Raw genomic sequence first — 8,454 nt, 5'->3', positions numbered from 1 at the left:
CATGATTTTTTTTGAGAGACTCAGTTTCACAGATCTGTCGATTAAATCAACTAATCGATTAGTCCAAACAATAATGTATGCGGACGATACCGTAGTATATGTGCATGTCAAAACAAAACATCTGGCTGGTAAATAAAACTGTAGGAATGTTTTTCACAAAAAGACAATGTAATATTGTATCAAATATAACCATCTCAGGGCAAAACATTATGATTGTGCCACAATTTAAGTATCTGGGCATTATTATCGACTCTAATCTTGCTTTTAAAGCACATATTAAGAAAGTGTGCAATAGGGTCAAGTTTAGCCTAGCCAATTTTAAATATATTAGAAATTCACTAACTTTAAATACTGCCAAATTATTTATGGATGCCATGATTATGTCACATCTAACATATTGTCTGACAAGTTGGGGACAAACTAACAGCTCATCATTAAAGCCACTGGCTACTCTTTGTAAGAAAACACTCAAAGTTTTGGACCAGAAGTCGGACAGCTCGCATCACTGTATTATCCTAAATAACCGTAAACTGCTGAGCTGGGAAGATGTAATTAAATACAAAAACATCTGTCTGGTGTATGAAATACTGCATAACACTGCTCCTCCCTCTTTGAATTCTTTCATTATCCAACGTAACAACAGCAGTCACATTACCAGAAGCACAGCACGAGGTGACCTTCTAATTCCATTCAGGAAAAGCACATTTGGCCAATTATCATTTTCTGTTACGGCATTACAAAACTGGAATTCATTGCCCACTACAATCAAAGATATACATACATATTCCACCTTCACAAAATACCTTAAAACATGGCAGTCTGATAACTATTACTGTACACATTAATCTGTCAGATGTGACGTGTGTTTGATGTGACGTAGTCATTGTTGCTGTCGCTCCATCTCTGCTGCCTGCCTCTGTTATGTCTTGTATGTGCTTTCAATGTGGCCTCTTGAGACTCTTCTCTTTTCTTTTGTCTCCTTCGTATTGTATTAACTGCATGGATTGATTTAATGCCATTGCCACTATCTGTGCTTGTCTGTTTGTGTGCCACTTTCTTGTATATTTTAACCCTTTTTGTTCAGATTTTAATATGTTAATCATTGTATTTTAGGATGCCTATTGTCAGCTGACCGGGGACTACAGCTGGAAATTAGCCGTTGAGGCTAAAGCTGCTCCTTTTACTGTATAGTTCATTAAAGGGGACTGTCCACGACATTAGAAACTAATAAACTAAACTAAACTAAGTTAACAAAATTATATGAGTATTAGTCGACTATGAATTTCTATAGTCCTTTTCATGTACATGTTGCTGATAACCATGCTTGCAATTGTTTTTACCATAGCTGTCAGCAGCAAGTATTTTTCATCCCATCTGCAAACCACATACAGTACTACCAACTTGGGCATTACTGAGACTGCCGTCAAAATGCTGGTCACTTCAAAATCAAGCACCTGCCCATTAATTTATAACATCTGGTGTACAGTATTAGCTGTAATGTTAGAGAACACATCACAATTGCTATGTTACAGTCTGAACACAGAGGGTGCAATATTACATCCTTCTAGGAAAATTCACTCAGCAATTGGAACCCTGGCCTGGTCTGTTGTTGCTATGATGCTATCCGTACATCACTGACATGATCTTGTAGAGGTTGGGAGGGAAAGACATTTACATAAACACTTTAACCACTGACTTTATTGCAAGTTTGGAAAGGTATTAGATCTGCACTCTGCTGCCAAACAGATAACCTAAATAAAAATGCCCGTATATCTTTCATGTCAGTGAACACCAGAGGGAGCAGAATTTCTCTTAGAGAGTTGTCATGGCATTATGAGCTAGAAATGAATGCAGCTGGGACTCATCCCATTTTACTGATGTTCAGAATCAGAATCAGAATCAGAATCAGTTTTATTGGCCAAGTATACTTACATACACAAGGAATTTGACTTCGGTAGGTGTTAACTCTCTATACATTCAACAAATACAACTCTATACATTCAACAAATAGACATGTTGATGATTTTATGGAAGTTTAGTTTGTTTAGAAATACCTCTTGCAGTCTTTTGGATTTGCAAATGTGCAGCTTTGAATTTATGATTCTGAAAATATAAAGTAAAAAGTTAACAGCCTGATCCTTTCCAGACTACCGCTGACAGTCCTGTAGCGATGCCGTCTGGTTGCTACTAATCAGTGTCATCCTGCTGTCTGCTCATGTGGTTAGCAAAGAGGCACCAAGTTTCCTCCCATTCAGCCTCAGTCAGAGCAAGACACTGAGACATGACTCAAAGACAGAGATAAAAACTAAAAAGGCTTATCAGGGTGCTCGGTTACCAACAGAACAAAGCAGTGTGTCAATGCATTCTTAGTCAGCTCACATGGTTGAATGACAGTGAAAGGATGCCAAAGCCCATTCTTAATTGCAACTTTTTTCGCCCATTGTCTGCTATACTGTATGTACACATCAGTCAATGCATTACTTGTATTGTATTCAGTAATTTATATATTTTGTAAATTATTTCTGACATCACTAGCAAGAAAGATTAGGTATGAGTTTGTATTTTGACAGTGAAAAAATGGAAGAAAAGTATAAATCACACTCTTGTTTAGTTTAATTCTGACAACAATTCACTCTCACTGTCATCTCAACAATTTTGAAAGTTTTCTTCAAAAGGCAACTTCATTTTATAAAATTAAGTAATTGATTTGCTGAAAATCAGCTCCTGGTCTACAAAAAGCTTCTAATTAGCACAATTTGTTGGCTAAAAGTTATTGATGCAGAGCAGCAGGTGAATGCTGGGCTGCAAGCCCAGATAGTGACTGATGGATCATACAGAAAAACTCATCTGAGCAGTTGTCTGCTTATTCTCTTCTTTCTATTGTGTCATGGAGGTAGCCTTTTTAGCTGGGGCAGAAACAAGTTGTGAACACAAAATTGACATCATCACCTTTTAAGTTGATGAGCTTTTTAGCAAATAGTTGCTTATTTAAACATCCAGCAGTTCCAAAACAACATTATCATTCATTCAAAGTTGTGTTTCTGTTCACCTGATAAATGTAAAATATTCACTCTGTTTTAGCTCTGTTTTTGGTTTTTACCAACTCCTAAAGGAAATATGGCATGCTAAATGTACCACTATAGGGCTGTACTGAATAGTTAGAACCTTCATTCGTAATGTTGACATTCAAATTCTAAATTAACATTCTAATGCTACACTAGGGTTGGGCAATTGGATGGGTACATCAGCGATTGGTTGAGTACATCAGAAGTTTTTGACATCCTCCGAAGAACGAGCTGTGTTGAACAGCTGCCCGCTGCCCACTAACTGCTGTTTGGTGCTGAGCAGGTAGTGTACGATGTGTTTTTAGAACAGCTGCTGTAGCCAAAAATGACGCAAGAGCAGTAAGAGTGAATCAGAGCAGTAAAGTTGTGAAGAGTTGTGCCAGACAGCTAAACAAATGAGCTTGCAACTTTGTCTCCTACAACATTTGTTTTTAAATGTGCTCTATGAATGAATTGATTTGACTTCAACTAATATCTTGATATATGAAAGCTCTTAGAAGTGCTCAAACAACTAACAGCAATGGGGAAAATGTTGGAAATGCAGGTGACAAGCCACATAAGACATTACGTTGCCCCTGATTGGCCCTAATGTGGCATTTGCTGTGGCTCTCGCATCTGAATTTAGGTCCTGGAACAAACTTTGCTAAGTCTGTGATTATTGATGATTGGATAAGGCATCCCAGAGGAAGCTCTCAGGCCTTCAGTGGATCATTGTCTATAGCCTCCTCCCTCCTCTGCTGCAGTAATATCTGAAGGTATGGTAGTCATATGAGCCGAGCTGCTAAACGTGCAACCACTTAACTTGACCTTTTTCCTTCAACTCTACTCTGCACCAATAAAAGTCATGGGACAGGGATGACAAGGATGGTGTGGTTGATTTGGAAATGGCATGTCTGTGCCTTTATATATTAAATTGTAAATTCAATCCAATGCTAATGCTGTGTTATTAATTTTGAGAGAATCCAAATCATGCATGGCATGTGTGTGTGTGTGTGTGTGTGTGTGTGTGTGTGTGTGTGTGTGTGTGTGTGTGTGTGTGTGTGTGTGTGTGTGAACATCATGAGATTTGCATCAATTTTAAAAGCCTGCAGTGAGTGCATGCCTGCTATAGCTACCTTGATTCTTTTTCAAATAATCACAAGTTTCATCTCTTAGTATATGAATGGAGGTTGCAAACAAACAAAATAACAAATATTTGTTGTTATCCTACTATCGTCCACTGTCTTTTTTGCAACTGCAACAGAAAATGTCCTTGGCTGTTTATTTTCACTTCCACAAAGTCAACTTATGGCATTACCACAACATTAAATTTGGCGCTTTTCCATTACATGGTACCTGCTCGACTCGCCTCGACTCTACTCGCCTTTTTTGGTTTTCCATTACGAAAAAAGTACAGTCCCTGGTACCTGCTAACAGGTACTTTTTTTAGTACCACCTCAGTCGAGGTTCCAAGCGAGCTGAGCCGATACCAAAAGGTGACGTGAAAGCGACAGACGGGGGTGTCCTGAACAAACCCGCCATTTTTAAATAGTTTAGCCAGCTGTGTTTTTTTTGCTGCCTCCAGCTTCATTTGAAACAAAATGTGTCTTCTGGCTGTGGCAACATCAACATACCTTCCACGTTCTGTGTGTGTGTTGCGTTAGGTCATGGCAGTTTACTGCGGCGCCGCTATGACGACCAGCCACGCTGAGGCGGTACTAAAATCTGCAATGGAAAACGGACGCACAGTGAGGCGAGTAGAGTCGAGGCGAGTCGAGCAGGTACCATGTAATGGAAAAACGGCAATTGACTAGTGCAGTGCCCGGTCAAAGCGTCCGTTCGGAACAAGCCGATTGCTTTTGCTCCGGTATTGCTGCTTATCGAGAACAAATCATCCAAACATCTTCCCACTCGACACTGCACTTCCTTGGGTCCTGAGCAATACACATGCCATGACATAGTTGCATCCACTAGCAATACTAGAGTATTTGATCTGTTCTTTGAATGTACTGCAGCGAGCGACGGAGAGCGAGCTGTAGCCAATGCCGTTCAGCGGTGTGACAGTCAATAGGGGTCCCCTCTCAATACACTACACTACACTACACAGTGTTTACATAAGACTTTAATAGTTGGCACTCCACATTGCACTTCCTTGGTTCTCCACAATACACACACCAAGTGTGAAGTCCATGGGATGAACGGCTGTCTAGAAAACCGAAGGACAGACAGACAAACAGACAGAGACTCCTTCCATTTTAGTTAGAAAGGTAACACAGCTTTATACAGAGTGTCTTGTACCATATTACCTCTCAATACTGGTCTAAATTTGACTTTGTCCAATACTTCAGTTTATGCCCAAATACCTGCAAAACTACATTGTTGTAGTGCTAATTACCAAATGCATGCTAAAATGCTAAACTAAGATGGTGAACATGGTAAACATTATTAGCATGCTGATGTTCGCATTTAGTTTAAAGCACCGTAATGTGTATTTACAACCTCACAAGTTTTTATTAAACTTCATTAAGTTTCAATCTGTAAGAGGAAGAATCTGTAATTTTTACTTTAAATAGTGATACAATCTTGCCTTAAGCGTTTGTAGCAGTGATGTTAATTATTCCCAATTTTTTTTAAACAGACAACCCAATCCTGTATTACAGCATGTACACATTGTCCAAAATGTGCTTTGGCTGCTAAATTTGACCTATCGTTCTGTTTGTGCTTAGAGGCCAACCAAAAGCCTCGGAAAGAATGTTTGCTCTGAAAGTTCAAACTAACATTTTATTTGACTATTTACAGACAGTCATGGAAGACACCAAGATGTTGGCCTCTGCCTCGACAGCCAGAACGAACAGCAAGCCAGCGGACCAAAAATACACTTTGCAAACAGACACCCAGACAGCTCATGTGTACCTAGAGTTCCTGTTGCCATTTCTCTCATAAATAACAACACATTTCCCCAGTATTTCAAATGTTACACTGTCCAGTTTCAAGGTCTTGTAAACTATAGTCACACAGACTCACAAGGAGCTAGTGTACAGACAGATTCTTGGAAACCTGACTTCCCTACGAGGTAAGAGATTTTGGTACAAGTGCATACTTCCTACATGCAAGAAAGCAAAGACCTGCATAAGCATTACACATTGTCTCCAGCCTATACCCAGTACCCTAAAACTGCCAACTTTTGTTAGGTTTGGAGAGACACAACAAACCATTTCCCTTGTTTCAAGTACAACTTTCAAACATCTTCCAAGAAAGAACCTGCCTATGAGAGTGGGCCTGGTTATATAAAGGTAGTAGTAATAAGCACTCACTAAGAGAGAATCACAGTTAACCTACCGTACTGTGTATTAGAGCATTAGAGCAGTGGTTGTAGAGCGAATGGTTTACAAAGTATGCAGAGGATATTGGCTGTACTGGGTTCTTTAGTAGTTCTTTATAATTTTCTTTTAGCGCCACCAACAGATTGCCCTTTTTGGCTGTAAGTAAAATGTCTCGACAACTACTGGATGGATTGCCATGAAATTTGGTACAGATGTTCATGGTGCCCAGAGGATGAATTCCAATTACTTCAGTGATCCATTGACTTTCCTCCAGCACAACCAGTAGATAAACGTGTTACCGTATTCTCAAAACTATCTTAACATCTACTTGATGGGTTGCCATTCAATTTTGTACAGATATTCATGTTGCCCAGATGATGAATCCTAATGACTTTGAAGATCCCCTAACTTTTACTCAAACGCCACCATGACGTTGACATTTTTTATTATGTGGGAAATGTCTTCAACTATCGGAATGTTTATGTGCTAACACGTTAATCCGAGCACGCTGAGTAAAACCTTCTAAACACCAGAATGTTAGCATTGTCACTTTGAGCATGATAGCATTTTGATGTTAGCATTTAGCTCAAAGCACCACTCCAACCTACGTACATCCAAACAGAGCCACTAGCGTAGCTGTAGACTCTTAGTCTTGTTACACATGAAATCACAAATTAATGTGTCATTTGTAATGCAGGGAAATACACAAAACCCAAATACATTTCAGAAACATGAATATTTCAGAATTTGCCAGCCACTGCATATTGGATTCAATTATATGTAAAAAATAAAGGAAAATGGCTTTGATGAATGCACGTCATGTGCATTAATGTTGATCTATGATGAAAATGATGTGATTGCATTAATATGAGCAATGAATGAGATTGTTCCAGGGCTAGGTTGTTGACCTCAGCACTGCCTTTTTGTCATACACTCAGACAGTAACGTGACTAAATGAGAAACTGTGGCACATGATCTGGCCTGGTTAAATTGCATCTGTAATTATAAAATTAAGTGGCGTATGGATTTTATTCTGCTGTCCAAATTGGAAAACCTCATTTTCTGTGTACATTTGAGTCTCAAGTCTCAATTCACTTCCCTCTTTCTTTTCCTCTTGCCCATAGTAAATGCACAAAGAACCTCTGTATGAAATATTTGGCCCACATTTACTAAAATGGATTGAGGGCAAATAACTCTGTGGGTAGCAACATTTATTTTTCCCAGTGTCTACATTCATCATATCAAGCATGATAAACATAAAACTTTGGGGCTGTTTACAGGCTGCAACAATCGGCCCTTTCTTTTAAAAAAATTGATTTCATCCAAGTCCAGTAGTGTTTCATAACATAGTTCCATGGGAAAGCCTGGTGCGTAGATATTTGTACTATCTATAACATTTAACTCACATGAATTTGACGGTTATTTTGCAAATGGGCCATGTGGCATACACAAACTGGTATCTGCTAAGCGATGAAGCAGAAATCAGCTTACCTAATAGGAATGCAGATTGGTAAATTGTACTCAGCTTCATTATGGATTCCCTTGTCAGAATTCAGTAAATGGTACAGGAGATGATCATTCACCTGTACCCTTTGGGCATATTTTAAAGCAATTCGTTTACAAGTCTTGGTTAATCAATACTGTAAATTATATTGTGATCATGGTAATAAATATGCAGTTTTGTGCAGTTTTTTCCAATGGGATGATGGAAACCATAAGTGAAATATTGTATGTATTTTGGATTTATGGGCCCGGATAGCTCAGTCGGTAGAGCATCAGACTTTTAATCTGAGGGTCCAGGGTTCAAGTCCCTGTTCGGGCGACTGTATTTTTGAAGACAAAAGTTTCCTATCTTGGAATGCACTTCAACTCTGACTGTTTCAACCTTTGCACGTCGTCGGTATAATCTCAATGATTATAATAGGCATGAGTGGGCGTTCATGCTGCGAAATTTGCAAACGGCCAAGTACTCCAAGTAAAAGGCACATAACATTACTCTATGCAAACAGTGTTTATAACTATCGAGTAGCCTATTGGCAATGATCTGTTTATTGAGCGTAGACAGTAGTGTACTTGTGTAGTGTGAT

At 39.0% G+C, this 8,454-nt stretch overlaps 1 non-coding gene across 1 annotated transcript; it reads left to right on the top strand.

Moving 5' to 3' along the window:
• Positions 1-8,116: 8,116 nt before the first annotated feature.
• trnak-uuu (transfer RNA lysine (anticodon UUU)) lies at positions 8,117-8,189 on the top strand. The gene has a single exon. It is a non-coding gene; the product is annotated as a tRNA-Lys (tRNA).
• Positions 8,190-8,454: the final 265 nt, after the last annotated feature.

The sequence above is a fragment of the Sander vitreus genome, chromosome 3 (genome assembly GCF_031162955.1).
Source record: "Sander vitreus isolate 19-12246 chromosome 3, sanVit1, whole genome shotgun sequence".
Lineage (NCBI taxonomy): Eukaryota > Metazoa > Chordata > Actinopteri > Perciformes > Percidae > Sander > Sander vitreus.
This window is presented reverse-complemented; position numbering and strand designations above follow the sequence as displayed.